Raw genomic sequence first — 14,496 nt, 5'->3', positions numbered from 1 at the left:
TATACTGCCAGCCCTGCAAGATCAGTCTGCTGCCTAAGATGGGTTCTTACTGGGATTGCTTCACTGCTAATGAGGAAGACTCCACAGATCACTTTGCCTACACCTCTGTAAATTGGGGAAACAAGATGGAATGCTTGGTCTTTCCCTCAGGTCTTAACCTGCTCTGTAGGTTTAAGAGTAAGAAGCTGGGAAAAGTCAATTTACCTACACAAGTAAGCAGGTGGACTCTTACAGGAAAAAGGAAGGTAAAACCTTGGCCAAATGAATGGTTACAGCATTCACATTTTTGTTTTTTTGGGACTTGTAATTCTGTTTTCAGTCTGTTAATTTCAGTCTGTGAAACAAAATAAAAGCAGAAGACTATTGGAAATACTGGTTGCTTTGAAGAAACAGCATAGAGTTACAGTCAGGATAAACGTTTTTTAGTGAACAAGCAGAGTATGGGTTATCTGGTGGCTACAATCAACACATGAACTAAGGTAAATAGTGGCATATGTTAAGTTATACTACCCTATACAAATTTCAGGATGAATATGAAATAGAAAATAATAAGCTTTTATGTAAGGCCATGGGCTTTGAAATGAAGTATTATAATGCTTAATAAATCAAGGACTCATAGTTATGATGAATACTAGTGGTTTAAGTACCAGGATATTGGAAGGAATTAGTGGCCAAGTATCCACAAATATTATGTTGTTTTACTGTATGCAGTGATAAACAGTAAATTATCAGCATAAAGCCCCACACTCTACAGTAACTGAGAAGCCAAAGACCACTTCATGATTGGCTGCTAGAAATACCCCCTGACCACCCAATTTCACATTTATTCTTTCAGTGGAATTAAAAATGAAGAATAATGGAAGCAACACTCAGGCGAAACATGCTTATCGGCTATGTTACTACAATTTTTCTTTATTCTTACACAATTCTAACAGTCGAAAGGTCAGGATATGAAACACCAAGAACGTCCCTACAGCTGATTCATTAGTCATAGGAATGCATAACAAGGACTGCATGGGCAGTCATAAAATTTTTAAAGAGCTACAGGAAATCTCTCTGCAAATACTACCTTCTTCTTTACAGTAAAGCAGTTCAGTGAAATAGAAAGAGGTCAGTGATATCCAGTGAGGAACCCATTTAGGCCATAATAGCTCACATTATTTTAATCCCTTTCTTTCAATGCCTTTTGCCTTCCCAGTGGTATTTCTGAAAGAAAAAATCAGAAGGGTTAAAAATTTATATTGTCAACCATTAACTATGTTTTGTTCACATCAGCTTTGTCCACTGAAGGAGTAATTTAATTATTTTCTTGTTGAAACACTTAACTGCTGTTTTCTGGCACAGCTGCTTAACATGACAGCTTGACATTGTTCAGAGGCTTTTTGCTAAAACTCAGTTCTGTCTATTCTGAAGTTGATCAATACTTAAGTGTTAAGCAAGAGGAGTAGTTCCTATATGGCATAAAATGGAGAAATGAAAACTAAGAGAAAAAAAAAAAATCATTATTTTCTCCCTGAATTATAACTAACAGAGATCTCGCATGCAAACTGACAATTCCAGTTACGAGAATAAGCAAAGGATTAAGTCATGTTTGTCCACCGAAAAAGTGCTTTTAGCTTCATCTGCTTTTTGGTTAAATTTTCAAGAATAAATATGAATGTAATTCCAAAAAAAATGTTGCTTGCTTTTACTTCTTCTTTCCAATGAGAAAAACAGAAATGCATATCAAGAAGGTTTCTTCTCGGTCTTCGCTTGAATTCTCAAATTATTTGAGAGTTCCAGCTCCCTCCCCATCATTAGTAAAATTTATTTACATAGGTACATGACAGAACTGAGACAAGGCGGCTACCCCTTCCTTGGCATTTACAGTGTGTGCCACTTGTTCTGCAGTCATATCCACAAGAACTGATTTTTATACAGAAGTGTAATAGAAATTCTGTCAGCATGGCTATGCACTGACCTAAAAATCTCAACCACTTCTGTATCAGATTATGGGCGTGGGTGTAAATAAAAACCCAAGGTAAAGTAGTTCCCTGGCTAGAATTTAATACTGAAAAAATTCTATCTGCATGATCAAATTCAGTTTCCTCATAGCTACACACCACAAATAACAGTTATCAATTGCAGAACCATCTACAAAGAGCTGTTCTGACACCAACCTACACCACGCGTTCATTTCTAGCTTTGAGTGTTCAACAGAAAGATGATGTTGGCATCGGCACAGATGGTTATTCACATCTGGAAGTGCTCAAGAACAGGTCGGATGGGGCTTTGAGTAGCCTGGTGTAGTGGAAGGTGTCCCATCTCCCTTTCACAGCAATTCTTCGCTCTGGAAAGGAGAAAGCAGTGTGCAAAATAGGTGTGGGGATGTGACAGAGGTGTTGCAAGAGTATTTAGTAAGCAAACTGTTTACTACCTCAGTAAACATCATAATTTCACCCCATTCTGAAGCAGGCACTCAATTCCCTAGGCTTGGTGAAAAAATAGGTTCAGCTCATGAATCACAAAAGGAATTTTACTGACTCAAGAATATCAATGTGATAGGTCAGTAACTCCAAATAATTATTTTGTTCAGCTTTAGCTCCTTCTGTTGGATGGCCAGTTAGCCCTCAGCTAGTCCTCAGGAGACAAGGAGTACAGAGTATCCTTATTCTCAGTCCAAGTCTAAAATTTGCAGCCTCACCAGCTTTTTTGTGCAATTAGAGCAGAAAATTTGGCTAACCTTGCTAATACCTTCTTCCACCCCTTGGGTAGCTTCCCTGTCACCCTCTCTGTTCCTGTGCTGTTTGTACCTTCCTTCAAATTCCCATCCCATTAAAACCAAAAGAAAGCTATGAAAGCAAACACATCAGGAAAGCTCTTTACAGCTTTTCAGTGACTTTTTCTTCTTTCTATAGGGGAGGAATACCAGGCCTTCAAAAATCCACTTACGAATTCAAAGTGTTGCTCAGTTCTAAAAGAGACATCCTTTTCGTGGTAGAGAAACACAGGGGTGCTCATCAGAGAGATTTGAACTCAAACACAGAAGGAAATCCGTGAAATGTTATGGGGGACTTCATAAAACTCAGTTTTGAGTTTTGTCTGCAGGCAGCAAGTTTTTTAATTTTTTTTTTTTTTTTTTAAATCATACCTGTTAATGAAAGAGTTGTCCCACACACATCTGTGGTTGCTTATTTTATTAAAAAAAAAACACCAGTGTACAGAAAAAAAATAAAGGGAAGGAGGAAATGAAGAGATTATCAGTGTCAATTGTTTATGGAAAGAGAACATGAAAAAGTGAATATATAATATGGCAACAAAGCATCAGCAAATACTTTAGTTTTGAATTACTATGGCAAGCATTTATTTTGTGGATATTTCTGTGTTGTGGCAGATGTGGGTGATCCCATGCCAAACTAATGGTACAATAATGAGTTCTCAGGATGTGGCAGTCATTATTAAGATAACATAACTAAGATAACATAAGGGCAACAGAACAAATTCACCACAGATGTAAGCAGACATTCAGAGCTGTAAATCTCAGTTTTCCACAGCTGTGCTTTACTATATCAGGACTTAATTTTGATACAACCAAGTGATTATAATTCTTGATGGAATAAATACGTAGAAAATTTGCATAAACTAAGCCTGATTTGAAGCTTTGTTCTTTTATCTTTTTACAATACTTTCAGTACAATACTATTGCTTTAGTGCAAAATATACTTTAACTGGTTTGTATCTTTACTCCTATATCATTTGTCACATTTTGTCCCCTTGAAAGGTAAACATCTAGAGACATCTGGAAAGCATGGTCATTCCACTGTCTGAATCTCTGAATACCACTGAGATATACACATTTAATAATAAATTAGAAGTTACAGAGTTGCCATGATTGCTATTGCTTATTTCCAGCAGCTATCATGGTATCTGTAACCTCTGATGTGTACCCAGGATACAGTATTGTCTATAGCCTTGTGCGGATTGTTATTCAAGCTAGTGGTCAACTAAAGCATTACAGATTAAGGTAATTTCCTCTCTCAATGATAGTCTTTTAGAGTATGATCGTTATCTCATGATTAGATATCATGACCTTTATTGTATGGTTCTAATACTTTAAGGCAATGTAAAACAGCTTGAGTTATTTTAGGATTTGTACACCTTAAGTTTTACTTGATTATATATAACATAAATACACATGCTATAAATTTAAAAGCACTGTTGTGTGTGTAATATAAACATGGTTTCTATAAGCATCATAGACTCTTAGAATACGTAGGATAAGTAGGGGATTAACTTTAAATTAAAGAAGGATGGGAAATTAATTTAGCAGGTATTATAAGACAGAGGCTACGCCAGTGAATTTATGATTAGTATATGAAAATTAAACCATGACTGACCTACACAGTGGTCTCCAGTAAATTAAATTATCAGCACGGATGGGCTTCATTGTGTATTTTAATATCAAATGAAATCTTACCTTCATATCAAATGAAATCTTGCCTTTTGTCTTTTTATTAGATTTTTTTTTCCTAGATTCTGGGGAATCTCCATTGAATAAAATAAAAAGTACCTGATTACTCTGCCAGTTTCAAGTCAAAATACTAGTCCTTACTTTAATACCAGGGTAGATTTGCATTGTGTTAACATTTGTTATGGTTAACTGCAGAAGCAAAAAGTGCCATAAACTTTGAGATCATGCAGCTGCATAAACCATGATACCAGTGTAAGCTTTTACTTGGTAGGTTGTGCACTTTCACCTTTAGTCCTGTGTTTTATCCAGTGACTGCTTAATGTAAAGCATGGAAACAGTCTTGAATGCAGGAAGAGAGGGAACTGAGGACTCCCTTCTACAAAGCAAGTATCCTGCCTGTAAGCAGGCCTACAGCTTGGGAGCTTTCAAGTAAGACTGTAAGCATCACCTCAGCATGAGTCTTCAGGTTTACTGTTTTGAATTTGCTTAGAGTCAGGATCTCTGCCTGAATTCCCTTTACGGTGTGCTCACTCCACAGGATACTGTGCAAAGATCCTCAGGCTACTAACACATGACTTAATGCCTCTGTCTTTCTATACAATCTCAAGTATATAGCAAGGTCAGCATCTCTAACCCTGTACAGTGTATTGTGCTGTAAACACATGGCTTAAAAAAAAAAAAATCTTTACTGAATTTTGCTTGCATTTCCTTAATGGCAAAACCTCAACAACTTATCATGATTCATTTTCTCAGGATTTAACATCCCCAGAGATGCAAAGATAGCCCACTTCTTTCCCACTGAAGGTTTTTCACAAGATGTTATCGATCATGGCTGCAAAACTGTGTATTTAGCTGTAATTGAGAAATATTTCTGTGATGTCATTTCCTAACACCAAGCTTTAGAATCGACTCATCATTGCCACATAGTGAGCTAAGTCATCTCTTCCTGATTCCAGCATGATTCGATGGCACAAACTGGCAGCAACAAATCACTTACGCAGAGAAGATGAGTCTGTCTTCCCAACACCTCTCCTCACTCACATCATCCCCAAAAGCAGCAAGTTCTCTTATGAGCTCTAACAAGTGAAACAACATTTCTCATTAGTAAAGTGCCTATGAAAAATATGAAATTCACATGGACCATTTTCACATGTATTCAGATGGTAAGAAAGATAAAAAAACACCCTCTTACACACAGCTGCATCTACTGCATTACAGTCAAATATGACTGCACCAATTTACTTAAGGCGAGCAGAGGTGTTCCAGGAATTTCTCAAACCATCCCAGATTCCCTATAAAATATACTTGTGTAGTCTGCGTCACTGACTGAATCCTTAAAATGTAGCTTATAGGAATAACAGAAAATTTCCCCCAAGCTAACCTTATATTGCTGGGTCTCCTCACCTATTCACAAACCTGGGGGCACTGGGTCTTGTGTGCCACCTATAAAGCTGGTCCCCACCCTACACAAGCAGTGAAGTCCAATGGGAAATATCTACTGTCCTTGAGAAGTGAGTTAACCAGGTCCTCTATCAAAAAGGCAAATTGTCAAATTTTGTTGAAAGAATATCACAGACTAAAAAAAGCCTATGTGTCAAACAGAGTTACCAAATGACACTCACTTTCCAGTCTTCTTTTTGATATGATTGTTGAAAGCTTGAACTCCTGCAGTATCACCATAATCATACATATGCCCTAGCCATGCTTTTCTCCCATGCATACACCAAAACAGCCTCAGGAACACTATCAGGAACACTACCAGGAGTCCCACAACCGAAGAATTTTTTTCTTCTGATCCTCAGAAACGAACTGGCTTCTCTGGTGATACTTCTAAGTATCTTTGCAACCACTATCACACAGTATTGGTGGCAAACATACATTTAACCTGCAGAGTAAACGAGAAGACAGAATTCTCTCATTGTTACTGTACATCACTTTTTACCTACCAAAATTTTCAGTATCCAAGTTACTGCCAGCCTATACTTACATGTAATGGGCAGTCTCTTCTCAACTGTGAACACAAGAGAGGCTGTGAATTGCATGTTATTTTGGGGTCAGAGATCCATGTCTTTTGTCTGCCCCATAAAACTTACCCACAGAAACTCAGTATCAAAGAACATCTCTCCAAACTTGCAACACATAAAAAATAAATGCTATTTCTCTTATATCTATTACATGTATGGTCTAACATCACAAACAAATGCATTTGTTTTTGGTATATTACTTTTTTTGTATATTATGAATACATCATAAGTGTCTAAATCATGAGACTAAAACCTTTAATTCATTGATCAGTTGAGGAAAATTATCTTTCAATATTTACAGCCACTAGCAGTAGGAGTCAGAATCATGTAGGTCACTGAAGGCACGTAATGTGTATTATTATGGAATTTTGTGTTGAGCAATATGTCATCTTCTGGAAGCTGCAATGTATAGTTTTTGGAAAAAGTATAATTTTATTGCTCTAGTGAATACAATGATTAGTACACAATCTGAACACCTTTTCAAGAAATTGTTACATATCATGTACATGTTATATATATCCACGCAGTGCAATTTTTGTTTTGAAATACTTTGGCTTGTGTCATGCAGAAGACTCAGGTTAAATATTAGTTAAACCTCCCTGCACTCAAGTGCATAATTTATTAGAGGCATATTAAATTAGAACAAACTTACTCTTGAGTCCTATGACAGCAATACTGGATTTTGCTCTTTAATCTAGGTGCTTTCAGGTTTCACACACGAACACTGACGCTGACACAATGGACTGATTGCCCAGAATAGGCACAGGGTGTGATAGAGATCCAGCAAACACTCTGTCAACCCCACCAAACACACTCTTCCAAGTGTAATGAAAGGATTTTCACAAACAGTTGATCCAAAATGCCGCTTTGAGTTCAAAAAGGCAACAGCCTTATTTTGATGAAAAATATGTATATATTCCCCTCACTAAGGCTGGCACAGTGGTTTTTATATGTCACCCATCACCCTGATACCTCAACATCTCTAAAATGTTTTGGAATAGAAATTTTATCTCTACTACATCTACTGTCTCCCCTTACAAAACATGAAGTAGCTTGACTAGTGAGAATAAACAGTTTGACTAGTTCATACTCAGTTTGTAAGTGTGGGAAATGTGAACCTGCTGAAGAAAGCTGAATAAAAAAATTACACTTGGATTTTAAATTAATTCTAAATGCAATCACCTTTATTTTGAAATAAAATCACCTTTTATGATATTCTTTGTCCAGTTCTGAATTCTTGGTTCCCAGATTCAGTAACTGGAGGCCAGTTCAAAACGGAGGAAACTACTGTCACATGCCAAGTTACCTTACATTCAATTTCCACCAGTGCCCTTTCAGATAGGTGTATATGTCACCTAAATACTGAGATTGTGCTTACTGGCCTAAGAAAGACAAGAGTTTTACATAATCTTTCTGGCAAGCTCTTCCACTTACGTCTTCACCATCTCTGTGTAAGGTTTTTTGTGGATTTTTAATCAAATGATGCAGGGAGCTGAAATTCATACAACTGCAGATGTGATACCTTCATCATATTTCTTTTTGGTGATGTCTGAAAAAATTGCACAGGCTGCATGTCCTGGGTTCAGCAGTAGCAGTCATTTTTTCTCCTTCTTAGTAGCTGGTGCTGCGCTGTGTTTTTGACTTTCGGCCTGGGAACAGAGCTGATAACACTGATGTTTTTAGTTACTGCTCAAATGTTTAGACTGGCCATAGGACTTTGTGAGTCTCATGCTCTGCCAGGGAGGAGGGGAAGCTGGGAGGAAGCAGAGACAGGACACTTGACCCAAACTAGCCAAAGAGGTATTCCATACCACAGCACATCATGCCCAGTATATAAACTGCGGGGAGTTACCTGGAAGGGTTAGATCACTGCTCGGTCAGGCTGGGTATCGGTTGGCAGGTGGTGAGCGGTTGTTTTCTCTTCCCTTGTTATTTCCCTTATCATTATTATTACTGGTGGTAACATTCTTTCGATTCTCCTCACCATTCCTGCGGGGGGGGGGGGGGGGCAGGAAAGAAAGAGGAGGGAGAGTAGAAACTGTGTGGCTGACATGGTTTAAACCATGACACTGTAGCAAAAGATTTCAGTGTATTCCTGTGGATTCTTGGGGATGTGACAGATACAGGTGATGACATGCAGGTGGACTTTGCCAGCATTCTTCGCCTTCTTGCTTATAAAACGGAAAAACGGAGGATACATGCTGCATGCTCAAGAGGTCTCTAGGTAATGAATGAAGCTCATTTCAGCACTGAGTAAGCCATATATTTCAGGACTGCAAACTGCATTTCTTTCTGACACACATGGAGCTGAAGGTGTTACAGCATCACAGGCCATTCCCTGCAGCCATTCTCCTCCAGTTATGCATCAGATGCTTTTCAGCCCGTCAGATTATAAAGTACTCATTTGCTTATCCTGTCTTTCAGCACTTCTTGTGCTCATGAGCCTTTTCTTTCATTTTGCTAGTGGCAAGCCACTTCATGTTATTCACAGTCACAGGCCTGCAGAAAAATATTAAATTATGCATATGTTTACTAAAATCCTTTGTTTACATTACATTTGGCAATCAGAATGAATAGGAGTTTTTTTACGATGACTCACCCCATTCAACTTCCTTTTGGAGTACTAGCTGAAAGGGTTCACAATGAGCTAAGCATAATGAGCATAATGGAACCCACACTCTTAGGGACAACAAGTAATTTTCTTGTCTTGGTTGAGAAAGCTTTCCTGAAAGCAATACTTTTCAGAACCTTTATCCCATATTTGAATTACTGTATCAGGACTTTGTCAGGTCAAACTGGTATCAAAGCATGAGGCTAAACTGAGAGAACCATTGTTGTTCTTTTGGAGTGGTTATTTTTCTGCACTGGATGAAAAGAATCACTGCAACTTAAATAACAGACTGGATAAATGATCCTTTTAGTAAAACACAGATTAAGTTAGATGACAACACTCCTGGTGTGAGAGTAAAGCTATATAAGAACATTCATATCTAGCAATTATATTGATAATTAATTCTTACAAGTGATGAGCTGGTAGCAAAAGCCACTGAATACACATGAAATTTGATCCTAGTATCAGGTCTCCCTATTTATCTTTGTATTTGCTTCCAAAAGGTAACTTCATGTAAGAGTTATCTTTGGAAACCCAAAAGTGGAAATGCTGTATGTGTCTAGCTAAAATAAAACACAGCACCTTAGGATAGTGGCTCCAGCCATTAGCTGCAGAAGCAACTAAAGTAGAAAGGACTCCCTTGCAATGGCTGAAGCTTAGCCACAGCAGGGCCGCCCCATCACTCTGTACTGTGTGAGGAAAAACTCCAATTTAGTGTCAAGCAGCATACAAGGTGGTACTTCTGTTAACTTTTTCCTAATGAATGTGTGGCACTGGCAAAAAAAATCCAGCAAGCCAAGAACTTGCTGGTGAGAGCATCTATGAAAATCATAAAAATAAATTAAAAAGTCTGAGCTATGCCAGCTTCCCAGGCTTTTAAATTCAGTTTCATGAAACCTGCTTTTATGCCACCTCCTCCACTATACTTCCTTACTCACCCTCTCTTTTGTTTCCTTTTATAGCATTTATAAACATTTATGACATTTATTACTTACACACCAGCACCACTATAGTGGAGGTGTGTGAGATCCTTGCTGTCATCACACCATTCATGCTGCCTGTTATACCCTTTTCCCCTATCCTGTGTGTCTCTCGTTTCTTTAGGTGATAACTCTTCGGAATACAGGAGGCCTCTTCCTATGTGTCGATACAACTTTTGGTTCAACTGGTTTTTAGGCACTATTGTCACAAACATAATCATAAAAGGCAAGCCATAAGTTCAAAAGAATTTGAAAGAAGCCAACATCCAGCTTCAAATTATGCCTCAAATTTTGTACATGCTCAGTCAAATGAATCATCAAATACAATCTTCAACTATTTAACAGCTTAATTTGCTGTTCCAACAGTACCATACTCATGTGTAGTGTTACTTTGAGTACTTTTTCATTTCAGAAACTGTCTTATGCCTGTCTGCTAAAGGCGTAAAATACTAATATGACTGAAATATTGCCCCAAAATATCCCTTTATGTAATTTTTAGATTTTTTTTTTGGTAACAATTACAGCAAATTTTTACACTGAGCTTTTCTTGTCAATGGTAAATGAACTTCACTACTGGAATCACAAGTAGATAATTACTTTGCTCTTGTGTAAGGCCAAATAAAACAAACTTCCAATATTCCTATGCATCAGGCTGTTCACTTGACAAGAGCAATCCAGAGTGCTTTATTGTAAATGGGAAGGATGATGACGTGTCACACTGTATGCATGTGACAGCAACAGGACATGCTATTTGTCAGAAAATAAGTCTTCTTTCAAGAAATAAATAGATTTGAGGTAAATATGGAGCAAGAGAGAGGTTGATTTATGCTCATGATGAGGTCCTCATTTAGTTTTTTTAGGCTAGAACAATGTATTCTTTCAGTCACTGGAAAAGGCTGCCACATACACAAGTAAAAGCAAGAACAGTCAACAGTGTTGACAGTGCATGGATCTACTGACCTTTAACAACGTGCAGTTGATTTCAAGGTCTCTGTACATCACTATTTCATCAGTAGGAAACTTAACCCATATTGTGTGCTGAAAACCAAAAAAAAAAAACAACAAACCTCAACCCATTAAGACTGCTGCAGTGTAGATTTTGCTTAAGCTACAGTATTCCTGATCAGAAGAAATGCATTGCTTTTCTAGTATTTGCAAAGTAATGAGTACCTCCATGGTAATTCACTTTTGTTTATATATATGGATTTTCTCAAACATAACTCTTACAAGTTTAATCTGGATTCAGAACACACACTTAAGTCTGTTCAAAGTGGTCCAGTGATTTTGGACTCAACCTTTCCTAATTACTGCAGACATACCTAAGCAAAAAAGTCCTTCATAAGTATGGGTAGTGTGGCTGTAATCCTCAAAGAGAGGACTACACACTGGATCTGCCTGTGTCAGAAATACTTTCTATTATCATCCTCCCAGTATTAGTATGCTCCAATTATTTTGGAAAGACTAAGATTTCGAGCAGTTTCCAATGCTTAAAAAAAACATTTCAGTCAGACCTGTCCATAATAATTCTGCATTTCACAAAGGCAAGTAGGTATGCAAATGTCATTTAGACTACCGAGTCCAATGTTTGTGAGTTTCCAAAACCTTAACATTTCTGTGCAATTGTGATTTGAAGTCCCAGGTACCTAAATTTCTGCAAGGCAATCTTTAAGACATCTTCAAGTAGGTTTACCTAGCATACGAGGCAGCAGTCCTTACCATGAAACACACAGGCTAGGTCTGGAACCCGTGCTTTACAGCTGACTGTGAGGGGAAGACTAAGCTAATTCATCTGGCATTGAAGCAATATAAAGCAGATATATTGCTTTCTGGGCCCAAAATTCATTGCTGCACTGTTTTGTGAATATATGCCCACATTTTCTGTTAGCAGGCATTAACAAAACTAAACCAAATCCTTCCACTCCGAAGGATTCTCACATAACATTCCCAAATTCCTTGCCTAGCATACCCTGTCCAGGAGGTCTGCACTATAGATGATCTATTTATTACCCTATAATCCAAGGATAATAGCATCTGCTTGGGGTGAGGGAGCTTTGTTTGCATATTTCCCTGGTTAGCAAGGATGTGAATCCAACTTTTCCCCTCCCTTGAAAATGCCCTAGAAAATGCAATTGGGAGTTCTAGGAGAGACCCTCCCAATTTCTCCTCTCAGTATTTTTCCACTTTGCATAAATAATGAAATGCACATGGGGCTAAGGAGAAGGAGAATGTGCCTTTGCCAAGCTGTGGTTAAGGTGCTCACACTGGAAAGCCAGGGTGGAATCCCTATTCTAATGAATATTTAAGTACCCTTCTGATACCAGACAAGCTGCAGAGGCATTTCCATTCCCTCCTCCCCCACTCCTTATGCTAGCCTTGTCACAGAGCCTGAGCACCTGTGGACTCAGAATGTAGGTAAGTGGTAAGATTTACGAAACTAAATACTGCAAAGCCAAACTAAAGCTGTGGCACAGGCTCTGTGAATTTGAGGTGTGGTATCTGAGGGTCATGGTGGTCGTTTGGGGAAAAACAGCCCCACTCATTTTATCATTTTATGGAAATCTGTTAGGTAAAGACACTGGAATACATGTTTAGTCTTTCCAACTAACTACATATTCTTGTTTGGGCTTATTTACGATCCTGAGTGGCTCCTCTATCTGATTTGTTTCGCCGCCGTATACTTATTTTTCAGGCCTTAGCAACAGGAGAAAGGCATATATTGATCTGAGATGGCATCTGGTCCTTTTGTTGCAAGCCTTCCTTACCTCGACAATCCCATGACTATGTCTCCGTATACACTGAAAGACTACATTAATCCGGTATCAGCTGGGAGCAGGACATTCAACCTTCAGCTTGCACTAGGAGGCCAGGTCTGCCGGTGACAGCGGTTATCCAGCCGTGCCACGCAGAGTACGCGGTGCCCTGAGGGCAGGCTTGCCCGGCTGCCCGCTGAACTAGGCACCGACACCGACGCCGGGAACGCCGACAGCACGCAGCACGCAAGAAAGGGGGGAGCAGGGGCGGGGCCGGACGGATGAGGTCATCAAACCGCGCCGTGGCCGGCTGGATTGCAGCGGGGGTGCTCGGTAGGTAGAACCGCGGTTGTGGTGGTTGGGAGCTGGCGGCTGGTCATGCACGGAGAGGCTGGAACGGGAGGGGGTCAGTAGCCACCGTTCGTCTTGCTGAGCCCTTCTCTCCTCTCTCACTCCTTCCGCACCTACCCTGTGGCCCGGGTCCGGCACGGTGGAGGCTGCCGCTATATCATTTCTTCCCTGTCACCCCCTCCGGCCTGTGCCTCTATCGTGGCCGGCGCACGGTGCCCGGCGCCGGTCAAGGGAGGCGTGGGGGGGAGCCCGCTGCCCCCTGAAGGGTCAGCCCGTGCTCTACCGGGCGCGCCGGCATCCTTCGTCCAGCAGCGTTTCACACACACCCTCCCCTTTCCTTTCCTTACCAGCCCCCCCTCCCCTCCCCAGCGATGGGATGTTCTGCCAAACCTCTCCAGGCCTCTCGCTGCTGGAAGTATGAACTGAATTGTTGCAGCTGGGGAGCTGTTCGCAATGCAGTGATCAGGATGCTGGGTGTGCAGCCAGCATTACCTGTCGTATTTTTTCACACTACTTAAGGAGCTTGAGTCGGTGCCTTTCGTGTAGGATTCTAGTTCTAAGTGTAATTTTCTGAAATAACTTTAAACGTAATTCCATTCAAGCATGTCAAAGCTGATTAACAAGCTTTTCCACTCATTGGCGTCTTTAACACTTGGAAACACACAAGTGAAACTCCTACCTTAATAACTGACATTTTGCAATTCATTGGAGGGTTTCAGCTTAGTTGTGTGTTAGGTTCTTTACTTAGAATAATGCTTAGTTTTGCAGAGGTTGAGTTGAATGACTGAAGTGGCTTGCCGATGTCAACATTGGAAAGAGAAGACTCTTTTTCTGATTCCAGCCTCAAGGAAATAGTTCTTTCACATTGTAGGTGGTATTTTTAAATGACAGCTGCACTGAGTTAAAAATAGTCATTCTATTTCAGCGCAGATTTGATGTGGACATTTACTGTGTATGAATACCTAATCACTTGCATGCTTCATCTCCTGAAAATCAGACACATATACCCCTTCCTTGAGTATTTTGAGTGGAAATAAAATCCAAAGTATTTGTGCACCTCTTCAATGCTGTTCAGCATCTCCACAGAATCACTGAGGTTGAAGGGGGACCAATGAAGATCATCTAGTACAATGCCCCAGCTCTGGCAGAGTTTGATATAGCAGGCTGCCCAGGACCATGTACACCTTGAAATGATTTTGTAAAATAAAAAGAAATTGAAAATTCCATCCTTACACAAACAGGTTTTCTATGAGCATGGTAATTGTAGATTTGTGAGCAGGGACTTGTAAAACATTTAGCTGCATATATTTGGGCTCACAATTTGAGGTAT

At 39.5% G+C, this 14,496-nt stretch overlaps 1 long non-coding RNA gene across 1 annotated transcript; it reads right to left on the bottom strand.

The window, feature by feature from the left end:
• Positions 1 to 822: 822 nt before the first annotated feature.
• On the bottom strand, positions 823 to 6,957 carry LOC130604452 (uncharacterized). The gene is made up of 3 exons (XR_008973458.1): positions 6,207 to 6,957; positions 5,448 to 5,524; positions 823 to 1,206 (listed from the first exon to the last, which is right to left on the bottom strand). It is a non-coding gene; the product is annotated as an uncharacterized LOC130604452 (long non-coding RNA).
• Positions 6,958 to 14,496: the final 7,539 nt, after the last annotated feature.

This window comes from Pezoporus wallicus, unplaced genomic scaffold (assembly GCF_028554395.1).
Source record: "Pezoporus wallicus isolate ANWC-B61680 ecotype Strahan unplaced genomic scaffold, APGP_CSIRO_Pwel_v1 contig_371, whole genome shotgun sequence".
NCBI classification, from domain to species: domain Eukaryota; kingdom Metazoa; phylum Chordata; class Aves; order Psittaciformes; family Psittacidae; genus Pezoporus; species Pezoporus wallicus.
The sequence above is the reverse complement of the archived record's forward strand: the minus strand, read 5'-3'. Positions and strand labels throughout refer to the sequence as shown.